The sequence below is a fragment of the Gossypium hirsutum genome, chromosome D06 (genome assembly GCF_007990345.1).
Source record: "Gossypium hirsutum isolate 1008001.06 chromosome D06, Gossypium_hirsutum_v2.1, whole genome shotgun sequence".
Classification (NCBI taxonomy): domain Eukaryota; kingdom Viridiplantae; phylum Streptophyta; class Magnoliopsida; order Malvales; family Malvaceae; genus Gossypium; species Gossypium hirsutum.
The window spans coordinates 41,066,429-41,083,358 of NC_053442.1; the positions used below are offsets into that span (position 1 = coordinate 41,066,429).

General features: G+C 34.0%; 1 non-coding gene across 1 annotated transcript; it reads left to right on the forward strand.

Moving 5' to 3' along the window:
* The first annotated feature begins 2,547 nt into the window (after nucleotides 1-2,547).
* Nucleotides 2,548-2,654, forward strand: LOC121219014 (small nucleolar RNA R71). The gene has a single exon (XR_005915496.1). It is a non-coding gene; the product is annotated as a small nucleolar RNA R71 (small nucleolar RNA).
* The last annotated feature ends 14,276 nt before the right edge of the window (nucleotides 2,655-16,930 follow it).

The following is a 16,930-nucleotide window of genomic DNA, read 5'->3' on the forward strand; positions in this document are numbered from 1 at the left end:
GTATAGTAAATGGGGTGGAATACTTTATTTTTTCTTTGACCCAACACAGCTCCTACAGCATAATCACTTGCATCGCACATCAACTCAAAAGGTGAGTTCCAATTAGGTCTAACGATTATTGCGGCTGTAATTAACCAATTCTTTAGATCTTCAAAAGCTTCCAAACAGGCTTTGTTGAATTTGAACAGTGTATCATTCTCTAACAACAAACACAGCGGCTTAGAAATTTTTGAGAAATCCTTGATAAACCTTCGATAAAAATCGGCATAGCCTAAGAAACTTCTGACTCCTTTCGCATTATTTGGGGCCAGTAATCTTTCAATTACGTCCACCTTCACTTTATCGACTTCAATTCCTTTCTTTGAGATCTTATGACCTAAGACAATTCCTTCATTGACCATAAAATAGCATATTTCCTAATTAAGGACAAGATTCGTCTCTTCGCATCTGTTTAGTACCTTAGCCAAATTACTCAAACAGATATCGTAAATGTTACCAAAAATAGAAAAATCATCCATGAAAACCTCAACAAAATTTTTGACCGTATCAGTAAATATTGCCCATTAAAAATCATCCATGAAAAATCATCCATGCACCGTTGAAAAGTTGCAGGTGCATTGCATAAACCAAAAGGCATTTGACTAGAAGCAAACGTACCATATGGAAAAGTAAAGGTTGTTTTATGTTAGTCCTCTAGGGCTACAACTATTTGGTTATATCCTGAATAGCCATCTAAAAAATAATAGAATTCATTACCTTCCACTCGATCTAACATCTAGTCCATAAAAGGCAACAGAAAATGGTCCTTTCGAGCGACTTTGTTCAGTTTTCTTTAATCAATACAAATTCTCCAACCGGTAATAGTTCTCATTGGAATTATCTCATTACGTTCATTTTCAACAATCGTGATTCCACCTTTCTACACACTGCACCGGACTTACCCACGAACTATCTGAAATAGGATAGATGATTCCTGCATCTAACCATTTGATCACTTCTTTTTTCACAACTTCTTTCTTAATAGGATTGAGCCTCATTTGCCTATTAATTCGAGCTCTTTCACTTTCTTCTAAAATAATTTTGGGCATGTAAAATGAAGGGCTTATACCTCAAATATCAGCTATGGTCCAACCAATTGCTTTCTTAAATTTCTTTAGAATAGCAACTAGGCCACACAAAGTCATACAAAGCTTAGGCATTAAGTTGATACTCGCTCCTAAGTCACACAAAGCTTTACCGCAGTAAGATTCACCAATGTTACAGGGTATAGAAAGGCTTCCTGGGTCTTTCAATTTCGATGGCAGTTTGTTCTGTAGGAACGCATTGCACTCTTTTGTCAAAGCAACAGTCTCATACTCGCTCAGCCGTTTTTTCTTAGACAGTATATCCTTCATAAACTTCACATAATTTGGCATTTGTTCTAAAGCCTCCACCAACGGAATATTGATGTGTAACTGCTTCAGAACATCCAAAAACTTCTTGAATTGCACCTCTTATTTCTACTTGTGTTGCTGCAATCTTTACGGATATGAAGGTGATGGAACTTTCGGTTGAACCGAACAACTTTTCTGAGTAGGTAAATCTGCATCCTAAAAAGTTGTTAAAATATCTAAATTCACTAGGCCAAGGTTTACCTTGTCAGACTTTGCAGATTCTGATTCCGTTGGTGTAAGAACTTCAACAGTTGGTTGACTTTCCTCCTTTTCAACATGCTCATCATCAACATCAATCAATCGGGGTTCCAGAGTCTCTCCACTTCACAATGCCACTGCCTTGATACGTTCTTTACTCAAATTTCTTGGATTCTTAGTATCACTCGGCAAGGTTCCTTGTGGTCTATTACGAAGCTCCGTAGCTAACTGACCCATTTGGTTTTCCAAATTTTTCAGTGTTGCTGCTTGCCTTTGGATCATAGCGTCATTCTTTACCATGTACGCTTTCAACAAGTTCTCCAAACTGTTTGATGCCTCAGTTTGAGGTTGTTTTGGAGCTTGCTGATTAAACCCTTGAGACTGGTTGGGTCTTTGCTGCAATGAGTTGTTGTTTGGTCTATTTCCTTGGTTACTCCAAGAAAAGTTAGGATGATTACGCCATGAAGGATTGTATAAGTTGGACTATGGTCCTTGTCCACTCCTATTTTGATATTGGTTCCCCACATAGTACTCTGACTCAAGATTTGATGGACAATTATCAAAAGAATGACCTTCCTCATAGTACACACAGGAAACTACTTCAAACGGACTTGGTGGCTGAGCTACAAAATTATTAGTACTATTAGCGGTTAACTGTTTTAACATAGAGGAAATAGATGATACCTGAGCCGATAACGAAGTGAGAGAGTCAACTTCATGGACTCTGGCTACTCGTCTTCCTAAAGTTATTTGATTTGTTGGCCATTGATAGTAGTTACTCAGGATCCTCTCAATGATCTCATAATCCTCATTATAAGACTTAGACAAAATTGCACCATTCACAGAAACATCTACCATCAATCTTGTATGTGCATTGATACCATTATAGAATGTCTCCAACTGGATACAATGAAGAATCCCATGATGATGACACTTACGAAGTAACTCCTTGAATCGCTCTCAAGCCTCACACAAAGACTCGTCATCTAGTTGCTGGAAAGTTGTGATCTCATTCCTAAACTTAGCATTTTTTCTAGGTGGGAAATACTTAACCAAAATTCTCTCTGCTAATTCTTGCCATGTAGATGTGGAACTTGGTGACAATGAATTGAGCCATGCTCGTGCTCGATCTTGCAACGAGTACGAAAACAACTTCAACCTCAGTGCATCTTCAGTCACACTGGCTATCTTGAATGAATCACTCACCTCTATAAATAATCGAAGGTGGAGATGTGGATCTTCCGTGGGTATACCACTAAATTGGCCTACTGTTTGTAGCATTTGAAACATCACTAGTTTCAATTCAAACTGGGTTGCCTCAATATCTGACCTTCTAATTCTTGGGTTTAACTCACTGAAAAGTGGCACAACATATTGTCTGATACATCGATACCTATCATCCGCAATGAGGATAGGATTTCGTACATAATCGGCTTCATTACCTTGGTCTTGGTTCTAACTTCCAAGGTCCATCTCGACTTGTCTTTGAGTTGTTCATTCACGTCTTCCTTGTCTGAAAGTTCGCTCAATTTTAGGGTCTACAGGGAGTAAATCGATAATTCGATCTATGCTCATAAACACCTGAGAAGAAAATCACAAAATTAAAAAGAATAAGTTAGTGATGTTAGAAATAAATCAAATTGAAAATAAATAATTTCATGAAAAAAATGACTCTGGAAATAGTTGACAATCCCTGGCAACGGTGCCAAAAACTTTTAACGCTCGGGTTTGTGCAAGTGTACACAGTCATTATCAAGTAATAAGTAAGTATCGAGTTATCGTTTCCATAGGAATTGTGCTTGGGCTAAGCCACCTAACTTGTAAAATTATAATTACAATTTGAAAAAGAAAAACACAATACAGTTGAGAAGTGGTGTCTAAATTAAATTAAATGCAATGATCCCTAATGTATGTTTTCCTAAGTACGCAGATTATATGAATGAAGTAGATTTTAGCAAAATTAAACACAATTTGCAACAATTATAACATAAAAATACTAGGACAATTCCTTTAATCAAACTTAATTTATTATCATCATACTTAATAATATTCGGAAAATCATTCTATGGCAACTCGATCTTTCATGAGTTTGGAAACCAAATTAGTCCTTTTGGAATCCTTTACTTAGTAAATAAGCATTTTACTGATCCTTATTTACTAAGGGTTTCTTAGCATTCGTGTGAGGTAACAGAGACGTGTTAGGTTTGAAACAATTTAATCACACAAATCTAAAAACTATGCAGATAACAGAGCCTGGTTAGGGTTGTTATGCAACCTACAATTTAATCGGGTTAGGATCTAAATTGAGCATGTACATTTCAATTATGCCTCCATTAGCCATTGTCTGGTTAGGATCGCTCAGCTAATTCAGGTGCATTTCAATCACGTATGAACGAAATACAAACTTGATTTTAATTGAAAACATGATCGATTGAGGCACAATCATTATAAACATGAATCAAATAAATATTATTTAATTAAAATAATCATCCTAGCTTAAATAAAATTAAGCTATCATTGTTGTAAACAAGAACAAAGAACTCATAGAAAACATCTTTAAATTAAATTAAAGAAGAGAAAGATTAAACCTAATTTAGAGTGGCTGTCACCCAAGACTCTGACTGACAAGGCTCCTTTGCTCCTTTACTTTGCTTCTATGCTGATGGCTCTCCAAGGTGGCCGACCAAAGGCTCTTTAAGAGGCTAATTTGTTGAAATCCTTTATGCAAGGACGGTGATAGGCGTGAGAGCTAAGAGAGTTGAGAGAATTGAGAGAGGAGAGAATGATGAGAAGTGAGGGATGATGGATGAATGAATGAGAGGGTTTTATTTATAGGTGAGGAGAGGGGGATAGTTTACTAAAAATAGGGGTGTTCATCCTTTGAAGAATCTCCCATGGTTGGTTGGCCATACATCAATTAAATCAAGCTGATTTTTCCTTGATTTTTGGTCAGTTTGATGCCACAACAATTCAGGACTGAGACTTGGTCAAGTGCAAATCTTCAGGTAAATCTCTAATTTCTCCAATTCTTCGAGGACCTTGTATAATTAAATCAAAATTTGGTTTATAATCAGCCATGTGCAGCCGAAAATTGGGTTTACTTGGTCCCCAGTTGGATGGTTTTGCAATTAGAAGAAAGTCCTTAGACCTGTCAAAAATAGCAGATAGTTTAGAGAACCAATAAATTAATTTCTATTAATGAAATATTTCAAATGAATTATTTAAATATAAAATTATATTTTATTATTTAATTTAAGCATGCATGGCCCACTTCATAGCTTAAAAATATAATATGCTTAAATTAATATAAAATAAGTCATTTTATGCTTGAAAACTATATAATAAAACATAAAATCACATTTTAATAATTTCTATGTCCTAATTTCATATTTTCACATATTTCATTAATTTATTAAACAATTGCTTGGTTTTAACAACAATTTTAAATAAAAAGGTGATGAATTATATAGGAAAAATCCTATATATTTTTCCGTTTACAATGGTGTACCGGTGTCTATTATCTCTGATAGAGATCCATGGTTCACTTCTCGATTTTGGAGTAAATTACATGAAGCTCTAGGTACTCGACTGCATATCAGTACAGCATTTCATCCACAGACCGATGGTTAGTCTGAGCGAGTGATATAGGTACTCGAAGATATGCCCTATCTTTGTGTTTTAGAGTTCGAGGGTAGCTAAAAGAAATTTCTCCCGTTGGTTGAATTTTCCTATAATAATAGTTATCAGGTGAGTATTAAAATGGCACCGTATGAAGCTTTGTTTGGTTGTAAATGTCGAACTCCATTATACTAGACTAAATTGAGTGAGAAAAAGCTATTCGGTGTTGATTTGATTCGAGAAACCGAAGAAAATGTCAAAATAATACGTGATAGTTTGAAAGCTGCTTCTAATCGTCAGAAATCATATGCATATTTGAAAAGAAAAGAATTGAATTTCAAGTTGGCGATAGAGTGTTTTTAAAAGTATCTCTTTGGAGAAAAGTTCTCTGTTTTGGCCGAAAAGGACAGCTTGGTCCACGATTCTTCAAGCCGTATGAGTTCATCAAAGGATTGGGCCAATGGATTATTGTGTTTGGCTTTACCATTAGAGTTAGAGAAAATACATAATGTATTTCATGTATCAATGTTACGGAAGAATCGATTAGACCATTCACATGTAATTTCACCTGTTGATGTTGAGATTCAGCCAAATATGCCATATAGTGAAGAACCAATAAGAAATTTAGCTCGGGAAGTTAAAGAGTTAAGGAATAAATGTATAACTTTAGTTAAGGTTCTTTGGCAACATCATGGAGTCGAGGAAGCTACTTGGGAACCGAAAGAAGCTATGAAAGTGTAATACCCGAACCTATTTTCTAGTAAGATTTTCGGGCACAAAGTTCATTTAGGGGGAAGAGTTGTAACAGTCTATTTTCAGTGGTGCCGAAAATAGTGGTTTTAGGACCACAATTCCAACTAGTGAGTTATTATTTTAATATTTATTTAGTTCCTACAATATTATATTAAGGTCGTATTAAAGTTTCGTTAAGAAATTTTGAAGTTTAATTAGTTAATTAAGTAAAAAGGATTAAATTGCAAAAGATGTAAAAGTTGAGATCTATTAGTTAAAAGGAATAAATGGCTATGGAAAGGAAATATAAAGGATCTAGATATTAATTATACCATTCTTAATGTTAGTGGACATTTATGGGTAAGATTTTGTTAATTTTTAAGTTAATAACCAAGGTTAAAATGGTAAATTAATAAATAAACTTAAACTAACATAAAAAGGTTGATATCATCTTCCTCACTTAGTCTCTCTACCAAAAATTGAAGAAGGAAATAACCATTTTTAAGGTTTTAAGATTCGGTCAACATAGTTGCTTGCATGGTATGTGATTTCGATCCCGTTTTTAATAATTTTTTATGTTTTTGAGTTCGTTTTAGCACAGTCTAGCTAGCCCAAGGGTTAATTTGCAAAATTGTTAAAGGTTGAGGGACTTGTCATGGTTGTTTTTGAATAGGTTTTGAAGTTATTTGATAGATTATTAATCTTGGTTGTAAAATAAACAAGTTTTGTTAAGTAATTTTTTATGAAATTGCATTTAGGAATTTATTTATGAAAATAGTAAGATTTCATGGTAAATTTATGAAATAATGATTTAAGTGGGTTGGTATGAGTCCCTATGAAATTCGGCTAGCTTTTATTGAGGATTAAAATGGTTAAATTTCAAACTATGAGCTTAATGACTAAATTGTGAAAAGCTAAAATGTTAGAGGTAATTTCATAATTTTACATAAATATGAATTATGGATTAAATTGAATAATAGAAGTACTTAATTGAATAAAATTATCTATTTAGATCAAGATAAACAACATCTAGACTTAAATCGAGAAAATTCTATAGCTTTGGATTAGTTTCGGATTCTACTTCTATGACCTTAGTTATCGAGGTAAGTTCGTAGGAATTATGATTGTATTAATGTTAGCTAAATTGATTATTTGTTATGTTGCGTTAATATAACAGACGTGTAATTGTATATATATTGATGTGTGAGTAATTGATGGATAACAAATCCCGTTTGAACCTTAAGAATTCTTAGGATATGAATGACCTGTCATTAGGTATTTCATGTTTTGAGTATTGATCATTAATGTTTTACTGATGGCTGAGGTCCTGCATTTGTTACGGATTCTCAACAGCTTGTGTGAGCAGCACTGTGTAGCTAACATTCCGACCCACAGCTCGTGTGACTTTTATTGACAATGAAAGGTTATTGTTATATGGAAAGGCACACTATGTGTGTGAGTTGTAACACCCCTAACCTGTATTCGTGGCCAGATTAGGGTTACGAGCATTACCATACAATTGAAAACATTTAAAGTTAACTTCATTCAATAACATAAACAATTCATAAACTAATCAGATACATACACACCGTCCCTAAATCAAGCCCTCAAGACACTAAAAATACCATAAAAATAAATCGGGACCCATTTGTAATCATTTGAAAAGTCTAGCAAATATCACAAAATTTTGGAAACAGGTTTCACACAGTCGTGTGGCCAAGCCGTATGTCTCACACGGTTGAGACACACACCCCGTGTAACCTTCAAACTAGGGACAAACAATCGTGTCCCAGCCCATGTCCTCACCCGTGTAACTAGGGACACACGCTCTTGTGCCAGGCCGTGTAACTATCTGAGTTGCCCTACACGCCCGTGTGTCAAGCCATGTGCTAGATCGTGTAACTCACTGACTTCCACGCAAAAGAACTCTCAGATGACCACGGCTAAGTCACACGCGTGTGTCTCAGGCAATGTAGACCCAAATTTGCCAAAATCAAGTCATTTCTAATACCATTTCATGCATAAACATTCAGGTCTTTTGTACACATATTCAATGCACCAAAACCCTATCAAAAGATAAATATAATTGCCATTTCAAGAATCCTAATTCAACTAATCAATATGCCATTCAAAGGCACCTCAAATGCATTCATCAACATTTACCTAAACATGTCAAAGTTACCAAATTTCAAACATCAAATTCTAGTTCAATACTTTCCAAAACATGCCATAACTTGACCATAATCATACCATATGAGCCACTCAAAATATGCATCATATGATAGCCAAAATGACATAATATAGCGAGCCATCTAACGGTACCAACAAAGTTAATTTACACAACTTATACATGCCAATTCACCAACTAAACATTCAACCAAATGCCATTACAATTCATCCTATAAATGTCATTATAACCTTGGCCAAAACATTCAAAGACTACCGGTATTTATACTAGATAGTGTGATAGATCTCCAACGAGCTTCCAAACCTAATGAGCTTCCAATAAACTAAAAAGAAATATAGGAAAGAAACTACGTAAGCAATTGATGCTTAGTAAGTTCGTAGAAAAAGAACATAACCTACCATTTCATTTACATAATATAAAGCAATAGTACATTAAAATCCAAACCATAAGCTTGGTACAAGCCTAAACATCACCATCAATATACAAGTTAGCACATTTATACATAACTTAATTGAACAAACCATATGATAAGTCATTTTCCATATGAAATGCATCATTTGATTCATGCATTCTTCCCATAAGCTTATGCATAATTCCATTAGAGAACTTACCGTTTCAATACCTTTTCTTGCTAGTTGAACCATATTGAGTTTCTTCAGATACTCGAGAAAGCTCACACAAAGTGCGCCTTTACATATAACTGTAACATTTCTTTTACATCATTGCTCACACAAACTATGAAATGGGTCTGCTCACACGAGCTGTGGGTCGAAATATAAGCTACACGATGCTACTTACACAAGCTGTGGAGAATCCCCAACAAATGTAGGACCTTAGCCATTGGTAGGACATTCTTGACAAATACCCGAAACATGAAATCCCTAATGACATCTCATTTGTACCCTACAAATTCCTAAGGTTCAACCGGAAGTCGATATTGTCATAACACTGATTTGTTTATGCATCGTTCAATTTCATTATAAATAACATATAACACACAATTTAAATAACATGAACATAACTGTTCATACGAACTTACCTCGACTATTAAGGGCGTATAAGTTAAATGAAGCTATTCTGAAGCTTTTTCTTTGCCTCGATTTAGGTCTGTATGTGGTTTATCTTGATCTAAATAGACAATTTCAATCCATTTAATACTTATATCATTCAATTTAATCCACATTTCATTGTTATGTAAAATTACCATTTTGCCCCTAATGTTTTAACTTTTCACAATTTAGTCCTTAAGCTTATAACTTAAAATCTAACAATTTTAATCTCAATCCATGTTAAAAAAAATGCAAGGGACCTTGAAACAACCCATGATTATCATCAATTCACATTAAAACCCTAAAATTTATACCTTTAATAATTTAGTCCCTAATTTCAAATTTCATCAAAAATCGCTTTACAAAACTTGTTTATTTTTCAACAAAGATTCATAATCTATCATTTAACATCAAAACTCATTCAAGAACATTAATGGAAAGTCCCTCAACCTTTAACAATTTTGCAATATAATCCCTGGGCTAGCTAGATTAAGCTAAAACAATCTCAAAAACATAAAAATGATTAAAAACGGGTAAAAAATCACTTACATGCAAGGTTATAGTGCTAGCCAAAACTTAAAGCTCAAAAATGGCTATCCTCCTTCAATTTTCGATGATGAATTTGTTTTGGGAAGATGATACCATCTTTTACTTAGTTTAATTTAAGATTTTATTTATTAAGTTACCATTTTAACCTTGTTTATTAATTAAACAAAACATCAAACTCATGCCCATCTTTGTCCACTAACATTATGATTGGTACAATTACCATTTAAGTCTATTAGATTTCCTTTCCATACTCTTTTAGCCCCTTTGAACTAGGGACACACGGTCATGTCCCAACCCATGTCCTCACCCATGTAACTCTCTGAGTAGGGTCACAGGGTCGTGTCACGCACCCATGTGCCACGCCATGTAACTCTCTAAGTTGCCGCACACGCCTGTGTGCCAGGTCATGTGCTAGGTCGTGTAACTCACTGACTTGCATACAAAGGAACTCCCAGATGACACACGGCTATGTCGACAGGCCGTGTGCCTGACACGGTTGAGTCATAGGCTCGTGTCTCAGGTAGTGTAGACCCAAATTTGCCTAAAATCAATCCATTTCTAATACCATTTCATGCATAAACATTTAGGTCTTTTGCACACATATTCAAGGCACTAAAACCCTATCAAAACATACATATAATTGCCATTTCAAGAATCCTAATTTAACTAACCAATATTTCATTCAAAGGCACCTCAAATGCATTCATCAACATTTACCTAAACATGTCAATTTTACCAAATTTCAAACATCAAATTCTAGTTCAATACTTTCCAAAACATTTCATAACTTGACCATAATCATACCAATTCAAAACATATCATATGAGCCACTTAAAACATGCATCATAAGATAGCCAAAATGACACAATATAGCAAGGAATCAAATGGTACCAACAAAGTTAACTTACACAACTTATACATGCCAATTCACCAACTAAAAATTCAACTAAACGCCATTACAATTAATCCTATACATGCCACTATAACCTTGGCCAAAACATTCAAAAAAATACCGATATTTATGCTAGATAGTGTGATAGATCTCCGACGAGCTTCCAAACCGAATGAGCTTTCGATAAAATAAAAGGAAACATAGGAAAAAAACTACTTAAGTAATTGATGCTTAGTAAGTTCATAGAAAAAGAACATAACTTGCCATTTCATTTACATAATATAAAGAAATAGTACATTAAAATCCAAACCATGAGCTTGGTACAAGCCTAAATATCACCATCAATATACAAGTTAGCACATTTGTAAATATCCACAACAAATGTAGGACCTTAACCATCGGTAGGACAGTCCAGACCAGCACCTGAAACATGAAATCCCTAATGACATGTCATTTGTATCCATCGAATTCCTAAGGTTCAACCAGGACTCGATAACCGTCATAGCATTGATTTGTTTATACATCATTCAATTACATTATATATCACAAAATAACACACAATTTAAATAACATGAACATTGACGATGTTCCTGCCTGTCACGCAGGCGACTCGGGTTCGATCCCTGGCAACGACGCTAAAAACTTGATCGACTACTTAATGACACATTAATAATGTGCAAGCGTACACTGTCGATGCAAGTATAGTAGACAGATGTGAGTCTATCGGATATCAATCCCACATGGATGGCAGTCTTTTGTCTATTAATGTCGGTGCAATAACTAGATAGAAACGAGATAAAATGTGAGAATAGTTGTCGATGCAATAACTTGAAAATAATAAAATAAAATATGATAATGATAAACTGGGATCCCCAACATGAATCTTCAGCAGAATACTAAGTGCTCACAAGCTATAAAAGGATAGGTGACTGTCGAGGCAATAAAATTCAATGTATATCTTACCCAGCATCACTCTTCTATTTAATCTGAGACTTAAACATGCACGTTAACCCCCTTTAGATGATGGCAACATGACACTCTTAAGAACAAGTGGACTAAATTCCTCTAATCCTCACTCAACTTCCATTGAAATGCTTGTTGGCTCAAACTGTCACTGCACTTTCTAGTGTCAATGACTGCAATAACACTTTCGTGTTAAAAAACATGCAAACCCCAAGATTAAACAATAAAAGCAAGATTGAATAAGATAAAATTTAACCAAGAATTCATGTGTACTTCCATACAAATAGAAAACAGAGAGTAATCACCAGCATTTAGAAAGAAATAAGAAAGAATAGAATGAAGAATTCTATTCCTAGACAACTTGACTGAATCTCTCTATTCCATTTTGTCTCGCACTTAGGTCTCCTCATCAGAAGCTAGTCTGCATTTGGTTTTCACGTTGGCTTACCTGTGAGAGGCTTAAGTTGCCATGGCCACAAGCTTTACTTTTCTTCTCACGTCCATCTTTTATGTCCTTCTCCAACAGTACAGGTGTCCTTTCCTCAAAATTATTTTGTCTTTGTATGTACAGGTCGTTTGTACCAGACTAGATAGCTCACGCAATTTTAGTTCTTATCTGGACAACTGTCAGGTGAGGCGACAATTCTGGACGCAATCTGGAATTAACTCATGTAGCGACATTAATGCAATAAGATAGAAAAATAAGGATAAAATAGGCTAGGATTCACTGAGTTATAAAATGCAATTTACTAAACTGAAAATGCTAAAATATATCTTAAGGATAACTAAATGGGAACAATTTAACCAATAAGTAAGAGGGAAAACCTATGTTCTTTCTAGTGCTATCAATCATTCAATTACATTATATATAACATAATAACACACAATTTAAATAACATGAACATAACAATAGTTCATACGAACTTACCTGGACTATTTGGGGCGTAGAAGTTAAATCGAGCTATTCCGAAGCTTTTACTTTGCCTCGATCTAGGTTCGTACGTGGTTTATCTTGATCTAAATAGACAATTTCAATCCATTTAACATGATAGTATTCAATTTAATCCACATTTCATCATTATTTAAAATTACCATTTTGCCCCTAATATTTTAACTTTTTCACAATTTAGTCCTTATGCTTACAACTTCAAATCTAACCATTTTAATATTAATCCATGTTAAGCAAATATGCAAGGGACCTTGAACCAGCCCATGATTATCATCATTTCACATTACAACCCTAGAATTTATACATTTAATAATTTACTCCCTAGTTCCAAATTTCATCAAAAATCACTTTACAAAAATTGTTTATTTTTCAACAAAGATTCATAATCTATCATTTAACATCAAAACTCATTCAATAACATTCATGGCAAGTCCCTCAACCTTTAACAGTTTTGCAAATTAATTCTTGGGCTAGCTAGATTAAGCTAAAAAGATCTCAAAAACATAAAAAAAATCATTAAAAACGGGTAGAAAAATCACTTACATGCAAGGTTATAGTTCTAGCCGAAACTTAAAACTCAAAAATGGCTATCCTCCTTTAGTTTTCGGTGATGAATTTATTTTAGGAAGATGATACCATCTTTTACTTAGTTTAATTGAAGATTTTATTTGTTAACTTACCATTTTAACCTTGTTTATATTAATTAAACAAAACATCAAACTCATGCCTATCTTTGTCCACTAACATTATGAATGGTACAATTACTATTTTAAGTCCATTAGATTTCTTTTCCATAGTCTTTTAGCCCCTTTAGCTAATAGAACTCAACTTTTACCCTCTTTATGATTTAATCCTTTTTACTTAATAAGCTATATGAACTTCAAAATTTATTAACGAAATTTTAATACGATCTTACTATAATCCCATAGACATTAAAATAATAATAATATAATAATTCACTAATCAGATTTGTGGTCTCGAAACCATTGTTCTGATATTACTGAAAATGGGTTGTTACATAAATACTCCCAAGTATCTGATGCAATTATAGATGGTTCAATGGGTAAGAAAAGAAAAGGAAATGGTGAGTATACAAATGAAATGGTTCATGATATATGAAAAAATTGATGAATTAAATGATGTATATGTGAAACTTACTGTATGATTGAATACATTTGTATCACGGATAAACATACTAACTTGTGTTTTTGATGGTGCCTGTATAGGCTTGTGCTAATGTTATGGTCTTGGTTATGATAGTGTGCTTATTCTATAGATTAAACTAATGAAATGGTAATTTTTGTTTGAGTTTATACCAGCTTACTAAGCACTAGTTCCTTACATAGTTACTTTCCTTTGTTTTATAGATTATCAAAAGCTCGATCAGTTGGAAGCTCGTTGAAGACCTATCACACTATCCAACAACCATTTCAATAGTTTTTGAGTCATTTGGCCGTGGTTATAAATAGCATGTACAAGACCTTTTGTAATGGTGTTGCTTGAAGGTGTAATGGATGTTTTGGTATGCTTATGCTCAATGTTTATGTTTGGTTTAGTGGACTTGTAATGCTTTGTTAAGTTAAGTCATTTTGACCACATTTAGGTAATTGAAATGCAAGGTTTTTTGGTTTTTTTTTTATGGCTTGGAGATGATCATTTGTGATATGATTTGATAGATAATTGAACTAGGTTTTATGCTTGAAAAGTAGCTATGTTGCTTTGGTTTGATTCATGATGTTTTCATGCAATTGTGGTGCCTTTGAATGGCATATTGGCTAGATGAATTAGGATGTTTGAAATGGCATGTTTAGGTGTGTTTGAATGATGTTTAAATCCCTTCAATGTGTGCTCAAATGGAATGGTTAGTTAGGTATGATTTGGCCTTGAAATGACTTGAATTTAGGGTCAATTTTTGGATCACACGGCCTTGGACAGGGGCTGTCACACGGACGTGTGACACACACGGCCTGGCTACACGGTCGTGTGTCATTTGTAAAATCCTAATATTTTAAGTCAGTGAGTTACACGATCGTGTGTGACAATTTAGAGAGTTACATGGCCTGCGACACGACCGTGTCACCCTACTCAGTGAGTTACACGGGTGAATAAACGGGTTGGGTATGGTCGTGTGTCCATTGTTCAGTTGTTACACGGCTTGGCCACACAGTTGTGTGACCCCTATTTCTAAATTTTGTAATTTTTCCCAAATCTTCTATGCTGTTTCAAATTAGTCCCGAATTGTTTCTAAGCTATTTTTAGGGCCTCAAAGCTTCGAGTTAGGGACAAAATGCTTATAATTAATTGGTTTTTAATAAGATTAATTTATTTAATTTTATGGTGTTAAATGTTTTTCAATTGATCGTAAATACTCTATAACCCTAATTTGGTGATGGAGACGGGTTAGGAGTGTTACAGGAATTACTCATGTTTTATTTTTATATCATAATAATGTCATGGCAAAATCTTGACCATTCTACTGCTCTGGGATTTACTACTACAGTTTGCTTCTTTTGAAAGGCAGACTTTAAGCTATCATTCTGAGTTTTTGTATGTCTACAGAACTCAAGAATGATATCCAAATTGTTCTTCCTTTCCCTATACAGATCGCAACTTCTATGTCTAGAGTGCTACGAATATTCTTTCGAATACTCACTTGTATTAATCGATAATAATCCAATTTATTTAATCTTTTCAAAATTACATCAGATCTAACAACATACCATACAATCATCTATGTCTAGAGCTTGCATGCATGCATTTAAAATAATCACAAATTGAATGAAACAATAATCTACTCAAAATCAAGCCATGGGCATTAAAGATAATAAAAACTCACCCAAATAATTCCAACCCAATGAGATTTAGCTCATGGATTAGACACTCAAATCCAAAATAAAATCATTCAACATCATCATTCAAGTTTACAAATCAATAAGTTCAAATCATAAAATAAAGGCAGAACTACAAGAAGCTCTCGCTACTCCTGCTTTCACTTTAATACTGAAATTTGATGCAAAACCCAGGACAAATTTCTCTTCCTCTTCCTTGCGTCTGTGATTTTCTACTCTGTAATCTGCTACCCTCTTATCACTTTTCTCTCAAATTTTCCACGAGAATTCAATGCAGAGAAAAACTACTTTCTAATTTCTCTGTCCCTAAAATCTTTGTCCCTTCTTTTTTTTCTCTTTCTTCCTTTAGAGGGTAGGTCCCTCCCTCTCAACACATATCTTTTGGTTTCTCTTTTTCAGGGTGGTTTATCCGGTACAAGTATAGCTGGCTAAGAGTGACATGGACTGAGTGTCGCATCATCTTCCTGGAATTGTAATGGCATTCTTGTTGGTAATCTAACCAACATTTTGCCATGGAAATATTTCACTTCCTTCATTTTCTTTCTGCTTTATCTCTTTTCTTCTTCATCCTGCACCTGCTGCCAACAATAACCAACACATTTCTTCCCCAGTAACCAATTAATTACAAACAATTAATTCAATCTAGAGGCCTGAAATATAACTCTTTTAAAAAGTTATCACACCTCCAAACTTGAATTATTGCTTGTCCTCAAGCAAAATATGTATGAGTATGCATGAATGCATGAATTTGCCATAACACACAGTTACCATATATATTGCTAAACCATTTTTCGTATATTCTATACCTTCATTCTCAGTAGCCTTCTATTAAAATAAAAAAATGATTCAAGTTTTGTAGGTTTGTTTAGCAAATGGAGTGTAGAAAATGTTACCTAAAAATAAAAATTCCTAAATATTCATGCAATTCTGACTGTAGTAAATACCTCCTAATGCACTTAGGTTCTCTTTCTTCTAAACTCAGTTTCTCTATTCTTATTTATTCTGTCATTTCAAAATTTTAATTACAAATATTATTTTTTTCTAGGGAATTCATCTTGTTACATGGTTTCTTTACTTGACAATCTCAATAGAGAATACACTAGATTGCTTGGTATTAAATCATTCCACAATTTGAATGTAACACATGAAGCTAAAGCTTTTAACTAAAAAGATGGATGGAGCAAACAATTACCTCCTTAGTGAATCAGCCTATTACTATAGTGGAGTGTCCCTCAACTGTTTCCTTACTCACTCTTACTTAAACTTGTTTTTCTGTTCAATAATACGATGGAGCAAACAATGTATTACTAATCTACTCAACATTTTCAAACATTGAAGTGATTCTTATCATTTTTCCATGATATTCATTATTACACACTGTCGATTTACTGAATTTAAGTTTAAGAATTCCTAAATGTATTAAAAGAAACCTACTATAGACTAATTACAATTATAATAGGGCATTCTAATTTTAGGAATCAATTTTCACACAACTATCCTAAACTAAACA